The sequence below is a fragment of the Schistocerca piceifrons genome, chromosome 8, assembly GCF_021461385.2.
Source record: "Schistocerca piceifrons isolate TAMUIC-IGC-003096 chromosome 8, iqSchPice1.1, whole genome shotgun sequence".
NCBI lineage: Eukaryota > Metazoa > Arthropoda > Insecta > Orthoptera > Acrididae > Schistocerca > Schistocerca piceifrons.
Genome location: NC_060145.1, coordinates 493,858,510 through 493,881,737, shown reverse-complemented (window position 1 = coordinate 493,881,737; position 23,228 = coordinate 493,858,510). Strand labels below are relative to the sequence as shown.

General features: G+C 42.4%; 1 protein-coding gene across 1 annotated transcript in view; it reads left to right on the top strand.

Moving 5' to 3' along the window:
• Positions 1-12,924: 12,924 nt before the first annotated feature.
• Positions 12,925-23,228, top strand: part of LOC124712490 (proteoglycan 4-like) — a 113,309-nt gene continuing 103,005 nt past the window's right edge. The window contains exon 1 of the mRNA XM_047242785.1: positions 12,925-12,990. The gene's annotated coding sequence lies outside the window, so the exon portion shown is untranslated. The remainder of the gene's footprint in view (positions 12,991-23,228) is intronic.

Genomic DNA, 23,228 nt, shown 5'->3' with positions numbered 1-23,228 from the left:
CCCCGCTCGGTTTCGGATCCGTACCAGGTCATATTAAAGGAAAACACTGAAGCAGTTCAGTGGTGGACTGCTAGATTTGTTACCGGTACCTCTGCCTCGTGATGACTGTGTGTTGTGTGATGTCCTTAGGTTAGTTATGTTTAAGTAGTTCTAAGTTCTAGGGGACTGATGACCATAGATGTTAAGTCCCATAGTCCTCAGAGCCATTTGAACCATTTTTGTTACCGGTACGTACGAACTACTCGTAAGTGCTACGGAGGTGCTTGGGGAACTCAAATATGAATCCCTGGAGGGAAGACGATTTTCTTAGAGCTGCTACAAATATTTATTTCTAATCTTTATTCGCCTTCGAAAACATCATACGTCAATATGCTTACATGTTGTTGTTGTTGTGGTCTTCAGTCCAGAGACTGCTTTGATGCAGCTCTCCATGCTACTCTATCCTGCGCAAGCTGCTTCATCTCCCAGTAACTACTGCAACTTACATCCTTCTGAATCTGCTTAGTGTATTCATCTCTTGGTCTCCCTCCAAAACTTTTATCCTCCACGCAGCCCTCCAATACTAAATTGGTGATCCCTCGATGCCTCCCTTCTTCTAGTCAAGTTGTGCCACAAACTCCTCTTCTCCTCTATTCTATTCAGTACCTCCTCATTAGTTATGTGATCCACCCATCTAATCTCAGCATTCTTCTGTAGCACCTCATTTCAAAAGCTTCTATTCTCTTCTTGCCCAAACTATTTATCGTTCATGTTTCACTTCCATACATGGCTACACTCCATACAAATACTTTCAGAAACGACTTCCTGACACTTAAATCTATACTCGATGTTAACAAATTTCTCTTCTTCAGAAACGCTTTCCTTGCCATTGCCAGTATACATTTTATATCCTCTCTACTTCGACCATCATCAGTTATTTTGCTCCCAATATAGCAAAACTCTTTTACTACTTTAAGTCTCTCATTTCCTAATCTGATTCCCTCAGCATCACCCGACTTAATTCGATTACATTCCACTATCCTCGTTTTGCTTTTGTTGATTTTCATCTTATATCCTCCTTTCAAGACACTATCCATTCCGTTCAACTGCTCTTCCAAGTCCTTTGCTGTCTCTGACAGAACTACAATGTCATCTTCTCCATGGATTTAATACCTACTGCGAATTCTTCTTTTGTTTCCTTTACTGATTGCTCAATATACAGATTGAATAACATCGGGGAGAGGCTACAACCCTGTGTCCCTCGACTCTTATAACTGCCGTCTGGTTTCTGTACATATTGTAAATAACCTTTCGCTCCCTGTATTTTACCCCTGTCACCTTCAGAATTTGAACGTGAGTATTCCAGTCAACATTGTCTAAAGATTTCTCTAAGTCTACAAATGGTAGAAACGTAGGTTTGCCTTTTCTTAATCTAGCTTCTAAGATAAGTCGTAGGGTCAGTATTGCGTCACGTGTTCCGATATTTCTACGGAATCCAAACTGATCTTCCCCGAGGTCGGCTTCTACCAGTTTTTCCATTCGTCTGTAAAGAATTAGCGTTAGTATTTTGCAGCCGTGACTTATTAAACTGATAGTTCGGTAATTTTCGCGTCTGTCAACATTGGAATTATTATATTCTTCTTGAAGTTGAGGGTATTTCGCCTGTCTCATATATCTTGCTCACCAGATGGCAGAGGTTTGTCAAGACTGGCCCTCCCAAGGCTGTCAGTAGTTCTAATGGAATGTTGTCTACTGCCGGGGCCTTGTTTCGACTCAGGTCTTTCAGTGCTCTGTCAAACTCTTCACGCAGTATCTTATCTCCCATTTCATCTTCATCTACATCCTCTTCCATTTCCATAATATTGTCCTCAAGATCATCGCCCTTGTATAGACTATATGCTCCATCCACCTTTCTGCTTTCCCTTCTTTGCTTATAACTGGGTTTCCATCTGAGCTCTTGATATTCATACAAGTGGTTCTCTTTTCTCGAAAGGTCTCTTTAATTTTCCTGTAGGCAGTATCTATCTTACCCCTAGTGAGATAAGCCTCTGCATCCTTACATTTGTCCTCTAGCCATCCCTGCTTCGACATTTTGCACTTCCTGTCGATCTCGTTTTTGAGACGTTAGTATTCCTTCTTGCCTGCTTCATTTACTGCATTTTTATATTTTCTCCTTTCATCAGCTAAGTTCAATATTTCTTCTGTTACCCAAGGATTTCTAGTAGCCCTCATCTTTTTACCTACTTTATCCTCTGCTGCCTTCACTAGTTCATCCCTCAAAGCTACCCATTCTTCTTCTACTGTATTTATTTCCCCCATTCCTGCCATTTGTTCCCTTACGCTCTCTCTGAAACTCTGTACGACCTCTGGTTTAGCCAGTTTATCCAGGCCCCATCTCCTTAAATTCCTACCTGTTTTCAATTTCTTCAGTTTTAATCTACAGTTCATAAGCAATAGATTGTGTTCAGAGTCCATATCTGCCCGTGGAAATGTCTTACAATTTAAAACGTATGCTTACATAGTGTGACAATATGGCTGACCAAAGAAAACAAAGGCACGTTTTATATCGAAAAAGAACAGGAACACTACAGTCTACGTCATAAGGAACACTTTGCAAATGTGTAACACGAACGAACAGAAATACCCTCGATATACACCAGGAGAAGAGCAGAAATAAAGAGAGGTCAGTCAACGCACATTGCAAAAAAATAAAAAATAAAAAAATAAAAATGGCTCTGAGCACTATGGGACTTAACTGCTGAGGTCATCAGTCCCCTAGAACTTAGAACTACTTAAACGTAACTAACCTAAGGACAACACACACGTCCATGCCCGAGGCAGTATTCGAACCTGCGACCGTAGCGGTCGCGCGTCTCCAGACTGTAGCGCCTAGAACCGCTTGGCCACACCGGCCGGCCGCACGTTGCAGTTTTGTAGCTATTGCAAATTGCCATTCTTGTAGAATGTTTCTTGCAAAGAAATCGCTAACATTCTTTCGTAACACAGAGGCTAATCACTGTGGCGTTCACCGGCGCCTGCGCAGCGGCGAATTCTATCCTACATTACGTTTTAAAACAGTATCCGGTGCGGACTTCGCCCACTGCTTTGCAAAACAATCAGGTAACAAACTCAAAGGTGTAGCTTCTTACTTGCGGAATGCATAAAAACTACGGGTTGCAAATTGTTACCGAGTCATTTAACACCTGATGATTCATGGAGAATGCGAGATCCGCGAGAAATTATTTGAATTTGTACACAGTCCCATTGGCGAACAATTCCTAACGAGATCGCAGTGAAAACGACGTCGTTGTGCAGCGATATGATTTATACTGTTACAAAAGGTAGATGTAAACCAGAGAAAAATTTAACCCTCGCTTTGACTTTAAAGTCTTTCATAAATTCTCGGCATGTATTCACGATGTGCAACAGATACTGGCATGTTCCAGCCCAAATTAAGCCCCGTATTCCACTATTTTTTGGACGTTTTGACGATTCCTCTATGTTCTGAGGGGATCTCGCCCGTGATGTTTAGAACTTTTGAAACATCAGCCAGTCTGTGCAGTGCTCGTTTGTGTTGCGCTGCAGTATCAGTTACGTCGTGTATATTTTATTGTTCTTATTATCGCTTTGTTGAGTGCTAAGTTGAATTAGATGGTTGAGCAAGTTTTCCTCGTACAGTATCTATCACTCTTTAAACGCGTAGGGCACGTAACAGGATACTCATGGAATATCTGTATCAGAAGCAGCATACTTTACTGTCATATTCTTTGGTAGAAAAAAATTTACCACATACGAATATCAGCGTCTCTGCAAAGAAAGTGCTTGTAATCGTCGATTATCCACTATAGCAGTCGTGCAGCACGAAAGGAAACTGCACTGAATAAGATGGCGCAAATTATGCCTATTTACTTCACTCCTTCCACTGCACGCTTGTTCATGCGCCTTCTGCAACTCTCACCCTCCACACCTCAGCGATCTTAAGAGTGAACAAAAGATAAAATATGGTACGCTTTGACGTTGTACGTCATCAAAGAGGCCCCTGAAACAATTTGGGTTCGCCACCTGGTTTAAAGATTAATTAAAATATTAAAGATCTCTTTAATCAACATTTTACCCTAAAGTTTCGAATAACTTCCAAAAATTCATAATATTCATTTTACTTCATTTTATTTTTATATTCATCTAGAACACATTGTCTGCCAGAGGTTCGGTAAACAGAAGAAACTCACACCTAAAATCTTAATAAGACTGAGGACCTTCATAATATATCCTCGTCAGATACAGGAAATTTTGGTGACAGTGTTACTGAACGCGAACGAATAATAAATTTTATATTGGACCCATTTAAATAACAAAGGATCCGTTTCCAAAGGGTCCAGAAACAAAGCGATGTTTTTCAGTTTATCATTACTCATACACTGAAGAGCCAAAGAAGCTGGTACACCTAGTATCGTGTCGGACCCCAACGAGCACGCAGAAGTGCCGCAAAACGACTAATGTCTTAAGTAGTGCTGGAGGGATTTGACACCGTGAATCGTGCAGGAAAGTTCATAAATCCGTAAGAGTACGAGGAGGTGGAGATCTCTTCTGAACAGCACGTTGCAAGATATCCGTGATATGCTTATTGATGTTCATGTCTGGGGAGTTCGGTGGGCTGAGGAAGTATTGAGACTCAGAAGAATGTTCCTGGAGGTAGTCTGTAGCAATTCTGGACGTGTAGGGGTGTCGCATTGCACTGCTGGAATTGCCCAAGTCATTGGAATGGAAAATGGACATGAATGGATGCAGGTGATAAGATAGGATGCTCACGCACGTGTCATCTATCAGAGACCGATCTAGACGTATCACTCCAACTGCAAAAGTCCCACACCATTACACAGCCTCCACCAGCTTGAACAGTCCCCTGTTGGCATGCAGGGTCCTTGGATTCATGAGGTTGTCTCCATACCTGTACACGTCCATCCGTTCGATACAATTTGAAACGAGACTCATCCGACCAGCCAACATATTTCCAGTCATCAACAGTCCTATGTCGGTGTTGATGGGCCCAGTCAAGGCGTAAAGCTTTGTGTCGTACAATCATCAAGGGGACGCGAGCGGGCGTTAGACTCCGAAAGCCCATATCGATGATGTTTCGTTGAGCGGTTCACACGCTGACACTTGTTGATGGCTCAGCATTGAAATCCCCAGCACTTCTACCCCGTTGAACAATTCTCTTCATTCGTCGTTGGAGCCGTTCTTGCAGGATCTTTTACCTGCCGCATCGATGTTAGAGATTTGATGTTTTGCCGGATTCATGATATTCACGGTACACTCGTGAAATGGTTGTACAGGGAAAAAATCTCGACATCATCGCTGCCTCGGGGGTGCTGTGCTCCATCGCTCGTGCGCCGACTATAGCACCACGTTGGAACTCACTTAAATTTGATAACCTGCCATTGTAGCAGCAGTAACCGATCTAACAACTGTGCCAGACACTTGTTGTCTTATATAGGCTGAAGCTTAGATGGGTAGATCACATAACTACTCAGGAAGTATTGAATAGGATTGGGGAGAAGAGGAGTTTGTGGCACAACTTGACGAGAAGAAGGGATCGGTTGGTAGGACATGTTCTGAGGCATCAAGGGATCACCAATTTAGTATTGGAGGGCAGCGTGGAGGGTAAAAATCGTAGAGGGAGACCAAGAGATGAATACACTAAGCAGATTCAGAAGGATGTAGGGTGCAGTAGGTACTGGGAGATGAAGAAGCTTGCACAGGATAGAGTAGCATGGAGAGCTGCATCAAACCAGGACTGAAGAGCACAAAAACAACAATAGGGGTAGTCGACAGTAGCGCCGTATTCTGCCTGTTCGCGTATCTGTGTATTTGAATACACATAGCCTATACCAGTTTCTTCGATTCCTTAAGTGAACCAGTCTCATCAACTATGATTCACAAAATTCTTTCATGTTCATTCGGCCTTTACCTTCTAACGTTCTCACCATTATAAACTCTCGCCAAAGGCTATTTTATATCTTCTCGGACCAATACTCCTCGTAGAAGTCTAAATTCACTGAAGGTCATTGCTCCAGTGCTTACGTTAGTTCCGAATCGTCTAGTGTCTCCTACTAAACCAGTAATTGAGATATTTACGTTTTCCTGATGTGTGATTTTTTCAGGAAATTGTTATTAATAAAATCCACAGGGGATAATCCACTGTGTTTTCGGTAAGGGTCGAATTTTTCTTCACCCTCTAGTCCCTTATAAATTGGTGTTATATTTACTGCATAAGAGACATTATACGTAATCTTTCTTTCTACGTCACTAACTTTTTCCTGTATACTACAAATGTTATGCAGCACATCTCTTCGCAATGCTCTATTTTCATTTCTAGGTTTTTCTCAGTATCTTGATCAGTCTTTCTCAGTTGAGAAATCTGTTCTTCGTTCGATTTCGTTACTGCTTTCTGAGGAAGGGGTAAACTTTTCCCCAACCTTTGACCCTTTCCTGTATTTTCTCAACTTCGGTTTCAAACCTGTCATTAATGTCCACAGTTTCTGCCTGTATATTACTAACAGTTTCACCTACATTTTTCACATCTTTCTTCATGTTAATAAGTTCCTCAGTTGGAAAACCTGTTTATTATTAACTTCTTCTAACTTTTGGTTATTTCTTTCCATTTGCTCACTCTGTTTCTTAAGTTATTCGTTTATACTGGCAGTGTTTTCAGACTGTGTTTTCGTAAGTTTTTCATTTTGTGCCTGCATTTTTTCGCTTAAAATGGAATTATTCTTGTCTTGTGCTTTCAGCTGTGTATGCATACTGTATAGTAATGCATACAATGCATTTTGTTGACTATTGTCAACCATCTTGTCTTCCTCCTGTGAATCTTATTTCTTAATCTGAGATGGACTTACAGCATAGAAGTCTCATCCCCCAAATCAATATTTTCTACTTGCTTTTCCATTAGCAAAATCGATTCCTCTCTGTTCTGCTCTTGTTCACTGTTTACAGAAGTGTCATCACCCTTATCCTTCTGCTTTACGGCTTTATACTGCGTATACTTATCGTTACTCATTTTCAATAATTGCTTAAACCACATACATAATAATTTATACAGCTGTACCTTTCTCCTAACCACTTCAACAAATTCTTCCTCCTGAGACCTTAATACTTCTTCCAAAAGAATCATACCTATCTGTAAAATGTGTAACTGTATTTACTTATTGTGGTGTGCGTACTGTAAGACGTTCGGTACACACACCATCAGATTATTTGACTTGTTGCTCTAACGAAGTACACGAGTGTCAGCAATATGTCTCGTGGTCTTATCATGGCGTGTTTATCTTCTGCTGTTAGGTCAGACGATAGAAATGCCACTTGCACGCTTAGAGTAGCAGATTGACAGTGACCAACTTTAAACAGAACTTGATTAACTTCCACACACATTTATTAAAATAGTAACAAGTATAAACCTTACGTAACTTGATTCTGGATGCTATTTACAATTGACAATCTTAAGTTCCTTTGGTCTTGGTACGTTAATCTTATTCTCACATATCTCTGATACTTGACAAAGTTTCTATACATTTCTCTTCATGGCTATGTACAGGAATATGATAATCTTATTAGGTGCAGACTGAAACTTGACTATAGACTGGTACAGACTAATACAGACTGGTACAGACTGGTGCAGACAAATGCAGACTGACTAATCGGAGGTCTGTACACTCGTTATAATACCTCGTGCATTCAGGTATCACTGTGCGAGTGTGATCCGCGAGGAGAAAAGGTTCTACGTTAGCAGCAATCTCATCGGCTGCATTACATATTAATACACGGATCGGCGGAAGCAGAATTTGGTCCGTCTCTCAGGCAGTGCCATCTCGTAGTGCGGAGATGGACGAGCGCTGCGCCTGCGCTGTTGTGCTTAGCGGGGCGCGCTCTAGTGGGAAAGTTATGTACATGCTGACTACGCGGAACTATGTACACAACACTTATGGACTTTTAACTACTGTAAAAAGTTTTGTCATCAGGCGCTACGTATACCCCCTACTGCTATTACTAGAATTTGGTATGCTTTTACCTAAATAACAGAAAACCCTGTCTCCATGATGCCATGTATAACCGTCTTACTAAATGTGATTTAGTTTCCAAATAAAGTAGACTACGGGAGGATAATCCTGCTAATAGGAAAAGCTAATCAATAGAGTTACCCTTTTTACAGGATTTGACTGTGTGTTTTGTCTGATGGGTAAGTAAATTAGACTATTCATTTCTTATCCAGTGGTTAGAAAGAAACGCAGTATGAATAATACTATATTGAAGCTAGGACAACTCAGATCAAAGTTCATCTAGTGTTGTAAAATAAGAACTAACGTTAGCCAGTCTATCCTGGCAAGAAAACAGTGAAGTATTGGAAAAGCAGAAGTATGAATTTTGCCTATTTTTTGCTACTGTTTAAGTTGCTTTCTCAAATAAATATTACTCCACGTAAACTACGTTTGTGCAGACAAGGGAATTTCTTTTTGACAACGACACCGTTGTACATAACGTTTTTAAAAGAGAAAAAGACCACTAGATAACTTCAAGGAAGCAGGGAGCTAAGAAATTTCGGCGGGCGGGGGGGGGGGGGGGGGGGGGGGGGGAAGGGGGGGGGCACCTTTCGAAAAGCACTATCTATAACCAAGCACCTTAAATACTAAAATGCTTAAATACTAAACTGCGCACTTTTTATACTGAAGATTTCACTTCAAGAAAACTTCTTTGTTACTGGAATTCACTTTCAAAAGCTATTACTCTCATTGTTTACACAAAAACAATTTAAATGTTGCCTCTTTATATTAATTTGGCACTTCATATGTCTGTAAAACACGATACTCGGATTAATAAAACATCGGTAAGGAACCCTAAATAGGTGTATGATTAGGATGAAATAACAGGGTGAACCAGTATCTTTTGAAGTTCAAGAATGATTATTCATTAATCAAACACAGTTTAAATTAATACTTCACGCAGTACAAAATTAGAATACAAAAAAAAAAAAAATCTTATCAGGTGGCTGTAGGCTTGGGTGTGGCGAATAATTATAACGGCTGCACTAACCACAGCACAACATGCAAGTGTCTTGATGTATGGGCTCAGTTTGTCTTCTTGGCGTCGTTCAGTTTTACATACAGTAGCCCAGCAACTCGCAGCTATGCCGTAAGCCACTACTTACTTCCCGCGCTTGCTCTAGGTAGCGCGCCAATTCGCCTTTGCCGCCTTTTCGACTACCCAGAGCCACTTCCGTTCCAAACAAAAGCACACTGGCTTTTGCTTGACACCTATTTCATACATTGTCCCTAAGCGTGACCCTTTCTTACAATTGTCAAATTTACATCAACATGAACAACCGGCTGACAAAGGCAATGCTACAGTTGTTGCTCCCATAAGGACTACACTGATAAGATACACAGCCTGCTAAATGACGATTCCTACCGGAAGATCAGCGTTGACCCTACAAAGAAGGTGGACAACAAGACGAGGTCGCTTCTCAAGGACGCAGATTTACCGGAGGGTGACGCTAAGAAATTGTTACCCCAAGGTCCGGTACCGCCTAGACTATATGGACTCCCGAAGGTTCACAAAGAGGCGGTACCATTACGCCCCATTGTCAGCAACATCAGGGCACCTACATATTTGTTGGCCAAATACCTGACGGGAATATTAAGTCCTTATGTGGGTAAATGCCCTCATCACATCCGTAATTCCGTGGATTTTGTTAAACGCCTTGATAGCTTCACGTTGGGTGAGTCAGATATCATGGTGAGTTTTGACGTCGTTTCCTTGTTCACGAGAGTAGCCCTGCGAGAGTCACTAGAATTGATCAGTCAGAAGTTTGACGAGAAGACCACTGAACTTTTTAGGCATGTCTTGACTTCCACGTATTTTCTTTTTAATGGAGCATACTACGAACAAGCGGAGGGAGTCGCCATGGGTAGCCCACTCTCACCGGTGGTAGCAAATTTGTACATGGAGAACTTCGAGGAGGAAGCCCTGTCGTCATCCGTATGGAAACGTACTTGCTTTTTCCGTTACGTGGACGACACGTTCGTCATCTGGCCACATGGTATGGATAAACTCCTTGTCTTCCTTACACATCTAAGCTCGATTCACCCCAACATCAGATTCACTATGGAGACTGAAACGGAGGGTAAACTACCTTTCCTTGACGTCCTGGTCAAGAGAAGGCCTGATGGCACCCTAGGCCATGGGGTATATCAGAAGACTACGCACACTGATCTATATTTGCACGCAGACAGCTGCCACCACCCTTCACAGAGGAATGGGGTACTTAAAACTCTAGTACATAGGGCGCGCACTATCTCTGACGCAGAGTCTACCCCAGGAATTGGAACATCTGAGGACTGTATTTCGAGAAAATGGGTACTCAGAGTGGCAGATTCAACGTGCTCTCCGCCCAACCACTACAGCACAACCTGTGGAGATGGATGAAATCACGAGGGAGGAGGTAGGCACTGCATTTATTCCATACACAGGCGCACTCTCGGGGAAAATCGCCCGCATTTTGAAGAAACACCGAGTCGGAACTGTGTTTTGTCCTCCGAATAAAACTCGTGCACTGGTGGGGAGCGCCAAAGATGACCTCGGTTTGAGGAAGGCCGGCGTGTACCATATTCCGTGTCAATGTGGCAGGTCGTATATTGGTCAGACGATGCGTACCGTCGAGGATCGATGCCGTGAACACCAGAGGCACACTCGACTGATGTATCCGAGCAAGTCGGCGGTCGCTGAACATTGTTTGTCGGAAAATCACGCTATGGAGTATGAACGCACGAGGATTCTGGTACAGACGTCGAGATACTGGGACAGCGTTGTTAGACAGGCCATCGAAATTCGCACCAATGACGACCTCATAAACCGTGACTGTGGCTATAATCTTAGCAAGGCTTGGGAACCAGCGATCGGGTTAATCAAGAGTAAATCGAGCAAATGTATAGTTGTGACGACCACGGCGGACAGAGCCATTACACCGACGTCATCTCAGACGCCGTCGCAATCTGTTCCACCGCGCGACCGTGGCGCGGGGCGCGGACGGCGGAGTGAGCGCGCCGCGGGCGGAGGGTATTTAAATCGGCCGCCGCCGCGACCGAAACCAGTTCTCCCTGAGCAGCCATAGTGTACGGATCTCCGTGCCGGCACGTTCACAGGAGCTCAGTCCGTCAGTTCACCTGATGATGGCGACATGTATGACCGCTGAAATATTGTGCCCGTTGGACACTGTAGACCGGCAGTACACCCGTGGATATTTTGAATATATACACAAACAATTTTAAATACAAAATGCCATCAGAAAATATTTTAACGTAATAAACAATTTATATAGCATTTTAAATACATTAATGACATACAGTGCAAAAAACTTCAACCTCCAGTACAGTACACTTTACTTTACACATACAGAAAATAGGGTACCAATATGCGAAAATTTTAAAGCAAAAATTTATAAAAAATATAGATGAAGCATTACGGATTTATGAACAGCCCTGCAGGTTTCATGGTGTCAGTTCCCTCCAGCACTACTTCAGACAATAGCCGAGTCCATGCCACGTCGTGTTGCGACACTTCTGCGTGCTCGCGGGGGCCCTATACGATATGAGTCAGGTGTACCAATTTCTTTGGCTCTTCAGTGTAATTTTACTATTTGAGGAGCGTATACTTGGCGTTCCTCCCTTAAATTTTTTCGCCTTACAGTATTTACGTAGTTTATCCGTTCTCCCGATCACTGTGCTTGGATGTTCATTACATTTTATAGTCATGCCTCATTTTTTAAGACAGTGACATCCTTGCCTTCTTGCGCATCCTGTATTTGAAGATGTCTTCAATGATTGTGCCGCGACCTGACTTTATAAGCGAAGTTTATTTATTACTTCTGTAGTCTGTTCATCACTACTATTGCTACCCGATCTTTTTCGTGTTTTTCTGTATGTTTGCTTTGTTGCCGATCTGTTTCCGTAAAATTTTAACGTTGCTCTTCTATTACATTATTTCTTCTTTGTTGGGAATTTTGTTGTAACACTGCTAGACATGCTTCTCCTTCTTGATCAGTTTCGTCGTTCCGCACTACTTCTGTCTTTTCGACACTATGTGGGGTCGCGAAAATTGCTTTTACGTTTGGGTATTTTGCTCCAATACGTTTTCACGGTCTTTGTTATTGCACATACGTATTAATTAATTCTCCTTTAAATGTGGAATTGGAACTAAATCGAAGTTTTCATGAGCACTTTTTTCTTTGTTTTTTCTTCCTGCAATTATTATAACCAATATTGAGACGCGTTAGGCACAGATTGCACCGCATAATCGTTTTTTCCTTGACTGATGACGGGCATTAGCATTAATGGCCTGCTCTAGCGTAAGTCAACAGCTGATCTAACAAAATAGGCTTTCGTATGTCTAATTCCAAATGTTCCTCGTCGAAATTCGGTAGCCAGGGGTGATTTCTCTTCGTGCGAAATGATTAAGTTACTTTAATTATATTAAGAACAGTGTAGCATAATTAAATTAGTTTAATGCAGGAAAAAACTCAGTCAGCTGAAAATTGAGTCCAAGTGCATTTCGAAGTTATTGGTAGGTGTGCTTCTCGAGAACTGACGGAGGAATTAGACAAACTCGCAATACTGCTTGTAGTATTAGACCTTTCCCATATACACTCACCCAAGTACATTTGCAGAACCCTTTATAACGGTTAACTACGAGGCTCAATAAATCAGGAAACTCAATCCTTTAGTTGACGTCAGAAAGAGTTTGATTAGTTGTTGCATCAGGAATTATTTTCGGCAGTTCGTCGGGCATCTCGAGCGAAAACTGAGTAGTAGGTAAACACTGTTCAAAGTGTAACTTTTGCAAGACAGCGGCGGTCAGCGGGTGTAGTCGCTTAGAACGATCAAAGTGTTGGCAGTCTAAAAAGCTGTTCCCTGAGCCGCCTGCTAATACTTTCGTCTGAACCAGTACTTCAGCCAATCCACAGTAAGCTATGAATTTTCCTATTGCTTTAAAAATGCTATCTGTTTGCGGAACCCACCGAATGTACGAAAATATTATTAAATTTAGGCTCTTCACTTTCTTGAACATGCATAGCCGTTTCGGCTCTGCTCAAATCATGTTACGATAATCGCTTCTTCTACACATTCTTCAGCTATTTCTTGGGTCATGGCAAGTGTTTCGTTTAAATCAGCATAAGACAATAGAGAAGTATGTATTGGAGGCTAGTAGACAACTTTTTGAATTCCACTACAGAACAGAATCAATTATCGACAAAGCCATTTCCCTAAAAAATCTTTATCAGTGGCTATTTCCGTAGTTCTTCTGCAGAAGCAGATTACGCTGTTAAAAGAATCAGTAGTAAGCATCTGCATGCTTGCTGTCGTTTCAGAGTAATATGGTCGGATTCTTCGTGAAAGTTCAATAACCCATTACTTGCCAAAACTTTATTAGTTAATTTTTTCAACTTTTTTTACATTAATGTGAAACTCTGAGTAATAAATGAAAGAAGAATCTGCTCTGAAAAATTTCGCTGTATTAGTACAAAAACCAAATGCTGTCCTATTTTGGGACATTGGCAAAATTAGCTGACAAAAAAAAATGTTTACAATGCAGAAAACTATAACATAAATCGTGAACAAACTAAAAACGCCGTTTGCAATAGTTTTTAGTATCTATTCAGTATGAAGTGAATCGAAATACTCTTCATGTACACCAACATTGCACCTTTCACACATTTTGTTGTTTTTTTCTTGCAATGTGCACATCTCTTCTGCATTTTCCTTGGCACGGTAAAGTGTTTTCCAGGATCTAGTCGTACATCTATGCTCACCCGTTCTCCCATCAGTTTTCTTCTTTGTGGTGTTCTGCGTTTCGGTGTTGATCCTGTTTTCTTTGCAACGTACATCATCACTGTTCTCCGTCAGGCATTCAGAAGTAAGACCTTCTCATTTGGTTGTTGTTGTTTGTTGTTGTTGTGGTCTTCAGTCCTGACCTGCAACCTACATCCTTCTGAATCTGCTTAGTGTATTCATCTCTTGGTCTCCCCCTATGATTTTTACCCTTCACGCTGCCCTCCAATACTAAATTGGTGATCCCTTGATGCCTCAGAACATGTCCTACCAACCGATCCCTTCTTCTGGTCAAGTTGTGCCACAAACTTCTCTTCTCCCCAATACTATTCAATACTTCCTCACTAGTTATGTGATCTACCCATCTAATCTCAGCATTCTTCTGTGGCATCACATTTCAAAAGCTTCTATTCTCTTCTTGTCCAAACTATTTACCGTCCATGTTTCACTTCCATACATGGCTACACTCCATACAAATACTTTCAGAAATAACTTCCTGACACTTAAATCTATACATCTACATCTACATCTACGTCCATACTCCGCAAGCCACCTGACGGTGTGTGGCGGAGGGTACCTTCAGTACCTCAATCGGTTCTCCCTTCTATTCCAGTCTCGTATTGTTCGTGGAAAGAAGGACTGTCGGTATGCCTCTGTGTGGGCTCTAATCTCTCTGGTTTTATCCTCATGGTCTCTTCGCGAGATATACGTAGGAGGGAGCAATATACTGCTTGACTCTTCGGTGAAGGTATGTTCTCGAAACTTCAATAAAAGCCCGTACCGAGCTACTGAGCGTCTCTCCTGCAGAGTCTTCCACTGGAGTTTATCTATCATCTCCGTAACGCTTTCGCGATTACTAAATGATCCTGTAACGAAGCGCGCTTCTCTATCTCTTCTATCAACCCTATCTGGTACGGATCCCACACTGCTGAGCAGTATTCAAGCAGTGGGCGAACAAGCGTACTGTAACCTACTTCCTTTGTTTTCGGATTGCATTTCCTTAGGATTCTTCCAATGAATCTCAGTCTGGCATCTGCTTTACCGACGATCAACATTATATGATCATTCCATTTTAAATCACTCCTAATGCGTACTCCCAGATAATTTATGGTATTAACTGCTTCCAGTTGCTGACCTGCTATTTTGTAGCTAAATGATAAAGGATCTATCTTTCTGTATATTCGCAGCACTTTACACTTGTCTACATTGAGATTCAATTGCCATTCCCTGCACCATGCGTCAATTCGCTGCAGATCCTCCTGCACTTCAATACAATTTTCCATTGTTACAACCTCGCGGTACACCACAGCATCATCTGCAAAAAGCCTCAGTGAACTTCCGATGTCATCCACCAGGTCATTTATGTATATTGTGAATAGCAACGGTCCTATGACACTCCCCTGCGGCACACCTGAAATCACTCTTACTTCGGAAGACTTCTCTCCATTGAGAATAACATGCTGCGTCCTGTTATCTAGGAACTCCTCAATCCAATCACACAATTGGTCTGATAGTCCATATGCTCTTACTTTGTTCATTAAACGACTGTGGGGAACTGTATCGAACGCCTTGCGGAAGTCAAGAAACACGGCATCTACCTGTGAACCCGTGTCTATGGCCCTCTGAGTCTCGTGGACGAATAGCGCGAGCTGGGTTTCACATGACCGTCTTTTTCGAAACCCATGCTGATTCCTACAGAGTAGATTTCTAGTCTCCAGAAAAGTCATTATACTCGAACACAATACGTGTTCCAAAATTCTGCAACTGATCGACGTTAGAGATATAGGTCTATAGTTCTGCACATCTGTTCGACGTCCCTTCTTGAAAACGGGGATGACCTGTGCCCTTTTCCAATCCTTTGGAACGCTACGCTCTTCTAGAGACCTACGGTACACCGCTGCAAGAAGGGGGGCAAGTTCCTTCGCGTACTCTGTGTAAAATTGAACTGGTATCCCATCAGGTCCAGAGGCCTTTCCTCTTTTGAGCGATTTTAATTGTTTCTCTATCCCTCTGTCGTCTATTTCGATATCTACCATTTTGTCATCTGTGCGACAATCTAGAGAAGGAACTACAGTGCAATCTTCCTCTGTGAAACAACTTTGGAAAAAGACATTTAGTATTTCGGCCTTTAGTCTGTCATCCTCTGTTTCAGTACCATTTTGGTCACAGAGTGTCTGGACATTTTGTTTTGATCCACCTACCGCTTTGACATAAGACCAAAATTTCTTAGGATTTTCTGCCAAGTCAGTACATAGAACTTTACTTTCGAATTCATTGAACGCCTCTCGCATAGCCCTCCTCACACTACATTTCGCTTCGTGTAATTTTTGTTTGTCTGCAAGGCTTTGGCTATGTTTATGTTTGCTGTGAAGTTCCCTTTGCTTCCGCAGCAGTTTTCTAACTCGGTTGTTGTACCACGGTGGCTCTTTCCCATCTCTTACGATCTTGCTTGGCACATACTCATCTAACGCATAATGTACGACGGTTTTGAACTTCGTCCACTGATCCTCAACACTATCTGTACTTGAGACAAAACTTTTGTGTTGAGCCAACAGGTACTCTGAAATCTGCTTTTTGTCACTTTTTCTAAACAGAAAAATCTTCCTACCCTTTTTAATATTCCTATTTACGGCTGAAATCATCGATGCCGTAACCGCTTTATGATCGCTGATTCCCTGTTCTGCGTTAACTTTTTCAAATAGTTCGGGTCTGTTTGTCACCAGAAGGTCTAATATGTTATCCCCACGAGTCGGTTCTCTGTTTAACTGCTCAAGGTAGTTTTCAGATAAAGCACTTAAAAAAATTTCACAGGATTCTTTGTCCCTGCCACCCGTTATGAACGTTTGAGTCTCCCAGTCTATATCTGGCAAATTAAAATCTCCACCCAGAACTATAACATGGTGGGGAAATCTACTCGAAATATTTTCCAAATTATCCTTCAGGTGCTCAGCCACAACAGCTGTTGAGCCAGGGGGCCTATAGAGACATCCAATTACCATGTCTGAGCCTTCTTTAACCGTGACCTTCACCCAAATCATTTCACATTTCGGATCTCCGTCAATTTCCTTCGATACTATTGCACTTCTTATCGCTATAAACACGCCTCCCCCTTCACTGTTCAGCCTGTCTCTACGGTATACATTCCAATCTGAGTTTAGGATTTCATTACTGTTTACGTCTGGTTTCAGCCAACTTTCTGTCCCTAGTACTATATGGGCATTGTGACCGTTTATTAATGAGAGCAGTTCTGGGACCTTTCTATAGACGCTCCCGCAGTTTACTATTAGCACATTAATATTGTTATTCCCTGTTGCATTTTGCCTACTCCTACGTTGCCGCGTCTCAGGAGGCGTCTTGTCGGGCCTAGGGAGGGGATTCTCTAACCTAAAAAACCCCCTTGTGCACTCCACACGTACTCCGCTACCCTTGTAGCCGCTTCCGGCGTGTAGTGCACGCCTGACCTATTCAGGGGGACCCTACGTTTCTCCACCCGATAGCGGAGGTCGAGAAATTTGCACCCCAGATCTCCGCAGAATCGTCTGAGTCTCTGGTTTAAGCCTTCCACTCGGCTCCAAACCAGAGGACCGCGATCGGTTCTGGGAACGATACTACAAATTGTTAGCTCTGATTCAACCCCGCGAGCGAGGCTTTCCGCCTTCACCAATTCCGCCAACCGCCTGTACGAACTGAGGATGACCTCTGAACCCAGACGGCAGGAGTCATTGGTGCCGACATGAGCAACAATTTGCAGTCGGGTGCACCCAGTGCTCTCTATCGCCACCGGCAGGGCCTCCTCCACACCTCGGATGAGGCCCCCCGGCAAGCAGACAGAGTGAACACTGGCCTTCTTCCCCGACCTTCCCGCTATTTCCCTAAGGGGCTCCATCACCCGCCTAACGTTGGAGCTCCCAATAACTAATAAACCCCTCCCCCCCTGTGCCTGCTCGGACCTTGCTGAAGGAGCAGCCACAAGTCCACTCACAGGCAGAGCGGGCGATGCCACACGGCCAGCCTCCACATTGACCCTCCGCCTCGTGCGCCGCGAACGCCGCTGAACCCGCCACTCCCCTTGGGGAGAGGGTGGCCCAACCGCGCCCGGTACCGGCGAAGATGTCTCGACAGCAGGGACAGTGTGTGAAGCATGTAACACCTGGGGTGTACCATGCGACGCACCAGACTCCCCACTGACGCTACACTCCGAGGCAGCAGCCTGAAGACGGCTGACCGCGGCCATCAACACGCTCAGCTGTTCGCGATATTAGTTAACAAATGTTAACAAATTTCTCTTCTTCAGAAACGCTTTCCTTGCCATTGCCAGTCTACATTTTATATCCTCTCTACTTCGTCCATCATCAGTTATTTTGTTCCCGAAATAGCAAAACTCCTTTACTATTTTAAGTGTCTCATTTCCTAATCTAATACCCTCAGCATCACCCGACTTAACTCGACTACATTCCATTATCCTCGTTTTGCTTTTGTTGATGTTCATCTTGTATCCTCCCTTCAAGACACCATCCATTCCGTTCAACTGCTCTTCCAAGTCCTTTGCTGTCTCTGACAGAATGACTATGTCATCGGCGAACCTCAAAGTTTTTATTTCTTCTCCGTGGATTTTAATACCTACTCCAAATTTTTCTTTTGTTTCCTTTACTGCTTGCTCAATATAGAGATTGAATAACATCGGGGAGAGGCTACAACCCTGTCTTACTCCCTTCCCAACCACTGCTTCCCTTTCATGTCCCTCAACTCTTATACAGCATTTGGTATGTGCGACATTTAGCTACTACGCAGATATCAGTCATCTGGGCGAATAATGACTACAACACTTCTTTCATCTTATCATCGTGCTATCAAGTGATATCTGGTTGTCGTACAGAGGAACACTACCCGTATGAACATTGTATTGTTCAGTGAGATGCGGCTTTGTAACACATATTTCCTTTTTATTCGCCTGTTAGCTTCTTTTAGCACAGCTTAAAGGAGTAATAGTACCGTAATTTGTGACTACGCATATTGGTTTGTTGTCCCTTCATTTCACTAGCAAAACTTCATTATCTATGTCAAACATGTAGTCATAGAATTCTCATTAATTTCCCTTCTCCATTTTTTCGTATCAACCAAGGGACATGCTTTAGCTACCATCGCTCTTATTGTGAATAGGGCTCATGCACCACTTTTCACTTCATGTCCTAATGCTTTTCTTCGCTTAGCTTCGGGCGGTAAATCGATAACACTAGCGTCAGTCCTGCTGGTTTTAATTTCTAAAGTACCAGTTTTATCTTGTGCAATATAACCATCGTACAGTGAATTTTCTTCACTGTCTTCTTCATCTGTTATTTCATCTGCATAGGGTGGAATGATCACCAATTATAAGTCATCAGCTTAAACTTCACTCACTTCATAGCTCTCCATTTGTGCTAGAGCTTCTGCTAGTGTACGTCCACGCAGCAAGTTTTTATTTTATTTGAATTCTAAAATGCGAAAGGGATTATTTCACTCTGCTACCTAATTCTGGCGAAAATATCAGTGTAAAGAAAGTAGATCTCAGCAATGTAAGTACTAATTTTTCTATGAAATGTGTGTACGGTAATACGCTACATCAACAAACGAGTGATAATGTAACATTGTTGTGACATATAACATAAATTGATATTGAAGTTACTTCAGGAAATCTGGATTATACTGACTGTTACATGGACAGACAACTAAATCAAGATTGATTATTGTACGGAAACTACCAGCAGGCATACAGTGCAGTTAAGTTCGAAGACAGAAAACAGACAAATTAATTCCTTTCCCAAAAGAGGCTAGTTAGAAATAAATATTTATTTTCAATATGCAGGCATTATAGCAGTCAGTTCAGTCTTTTAAGTACAACAGTCAAAAAGTTTCGTTGATTACGTAGATGTAAATAAAATATTTGTGTCCCAAAAAAGGGACAGTGGTAAATAATCGATTAAAGCGTCGTCTTTTTCCTTAAGAAAGTCCATATTCTCTCCTTTGCCAGCAAGTGGCGGAGCTGAAGAAGTCGTGGCTTTAGTTTCTTCAGGATCACTGTTTTCCGCATGGGGAAACTGATAGATTGTTTGAAGTGTTTTGTGCGTTGCACCTTTTCCTGAAGTCATATCAACGAAGCGATCGAAATTATCAGACGCTACGTGAGTGCTCTGTTCACTTACAGTGTATGCCACTATCTGTAGCACATCGTGAATACATGCCGAGAATTCACTAAAGACTTTAAAGCCAAAGCGAGGGTTAAATTTATCTCTGGTTTACATCTACCTTTTGTAACAGTATAAACCATATCGCTGCACAACGACGTCGTTTTCACTGCGATCTCGTTATAAATTGTTGTCTGTGCCCAAATTCAAATGATTTCTCGCGGATCTCGCATTCTCCATGAATCATCAACAGTTAAATGACTCGGTAGCCATTTGAAATCCGTAGTTCTTATGCATTCCACAAATAAGAGGCTACACCTTTGAATTTATTACCTGATTGTGTCTCGAAATATTTGGCGTTATTGGCCATTACAGATACGTCGATGTCTGCCTTGTAAACAATTTTTTTTTTTTTTTTTTTTTTTTTTTACAGCATGGTCCAACAGATGCTTCTATTGTCAGATGGTCGCCATATAACTTTTCCCTATTTTTTCCGAGTCGTCAGGTCGCAGTTTTGTTATTTCTTCGAAGTTTATTTTATCCTCTCCGAAATCAAATATTAGAGCTTTGAATCCGGAGAACAATTTCGTAAGGCCCGTAACTTCAGCATTTTCAATTATTTCTCTGTCAATAAAATCTATACGGCTCTCGTAATGAAATGTATGTTGCTGTCTACTCTCTTGCCAAATAGATTGTTTATGTTCCTCGGTTTTCCGCTTCTTTCTTTGCGGATAAGCAGTGAAACATGTCTAATGATAGCTAATACTTTGATTACTAAGTTTTGCAATTACATCAGAATAATTTAAACTCTCCATAGTCATCTTTATTTGTATCAGTTTTTCTGACTAAGTAAATATAAGACGGCGTCTGTATTTTCTACTTGTGTTTTGCTTGTGACCACAAAACAGGCGACTGTGTTTTCATGGAAAGTTGATGGCTTTGGTGGAGGAGCTGCAGTTGATGAATCCCGAGTCTGCGTCTATTCAAATTATCTGCTGTTGACGATACGCTGAATGACGAATCTTCAAATTGCACCATGCCTCTCGACAATCGAATCAGGGATAGCTGATGTTAATCGTGGTTCCTGGAATAAATCATATGTTGAAAAATTTAATTACAAACCTTAGTTTCATAGAATTTCAGTGAATAAATAGCCAATAAAATGTGATATGTGTCCTCGGAGTCTTTCGTGATGGCATGCTTCAATAAAATCTTCTCAGTTTACAACAGATTACAACCCACGACACTTTAAATAAAATACTCGAGCTTTCGGTCGCTGTATCCCTCAGCGTCATTGGGAGCTTAAATCACTGACTGCCGGGCACGGCACGGTTCCTGCCTGTATACGAGGGTCACTTCAAAAGAAATGCACACTATTTTTTTTAAATCCATCTCTTATTCTAGATACAACCTATAGGAACAATATTTTCATTTCTCAACATAATTTCTATCCCTCTCAACTGCCTTACGCCATCTTGGAACCAGCGCCTGTATACCAGCACAGTAAAATTGTGGACCAACCAGTTGGAGCCACTGTTTGGCAGCGTGCACAAGGGAGTCATCATCTTCAAAACTTGTTCCACGAAGAGAGTCTTTCAGTTTCCCAAAGAGATGATAGTCACATGGAGCCAGGTCAGGACTGTAAGGCGAGTGTTTCAGTGTTGTCCATCCGAGTTTTGTGATCGCTTCCATGGTTTTTTGACTGCGATGTGGCCATGCATTGTCGTGCAACAGCAAAACAACCTGCTTTTGCCGATGTGCTCGAAGACGACTCGACTCAGTCGTGCTTGAAGTTTCTTCAGTGTCGTCATATATGCATCAGAATTTATGGTGGTTCCACTTGGCATGATGTCCACAAGCAAGAGTCCTTCTGAATCGAAAAACACCGTAGCGATAACTTTTCCAGCAGAAGGTGTGGTTTCGATTTTTTTTCTTGGGTGAATTTGCATGATGCCACTCCATTGATTGCCTCTTCGTCTAAAGTGAAAAATGATGGAGCCATGTTTCATCACCTCTCACAATTCTTCCAAGAAATTCATCTCCACCATTCTCGTACTGTTCCAAAAGTTCGCTGCATACCGTTTTTCTTGTTTCTTTGTGAGCCACTGTCAACATCCTGGGAACCAACATGATACAAACCTTTTTTAACGCCAACGCTTTCAGTATTCTGCAAACACTTCCTTCTCCTATCCCAACGTAGCGTGACAATTCGTTCACTGTGATGCGTCTGTCAGCAGTCACCAGTTCGTTAACTCTCTGCACATTGTCTGGAGTGTGTGCAGTACGAGGCCTGCCGCTGCGGGGACAATCCTCAGTATTGCCGTGCCCTCTTTCATTACGTAACCTGCTTGCCCACCGACTAACTGTACTGCGATCGACAGCAGCATCTCCATACACCTTTTTCAACCTCTTTTGAATGTTTCCCACTGTCTAGTTTTCACAGCACAGGAATTCTGTGACAGCACGTTGCTTCTGACGAACGTCAAGTGTAGCAGCCATCTTGAAGACATGCTGTGACGGCGCCACTCACGGGAACAGGAGAACTAAGTTTGAAAACAAGCGGGAAGGATGTATCTACACACTGTAAAAATTTCACACATGCAGAATGAAAACTGTATTATTACAAAAATAGTGTGCATTTCTTTTGGAGTGACCCTCGTAGATGCAATAGCAGCGTACCGTTCCTTCCAGCGAGGGCCGGAGTGACGCATGCTCGCACGGCAAGTCGCGCATCTCCTAGCAGCTCCGGCCCGCCGCGACACCATGTGACGTCACATGGCGCAAGGGGCCGGCACCACCATTTTTGAAAAACTGCCGCCTTCGCGTCCCTACAAACTTCAAGACTCCGACTTTGCTTTTGCTCAGTATCCAAAGCCCTCTCCCATGCCTGCTAGGTACGAACTACTGGTCTCTGTTAAAACAGTTGCTTTTTACTCTTATATCAGCCATTTCTTTCATAACAGAATTCCATTAGACGAAGTTTAAGCAAAAACTCTCGTCTTTTCAAATTTTATTTGGTACCCGTTTTCTAGGTAACTGTCAGCCACGGCCGACGTCTCACGTTGTCTCAGTTTAATGTTGTGGGTGCTCTGGACAACACTTAGCTACTCTCAGACTAGCTTGACCTACGTAAATGTTACCACATTTACAGGGGACACCGGCAGGAACTCGAAGCTCCAAATTGACTTTAATGGGACGTAACATAACTCTT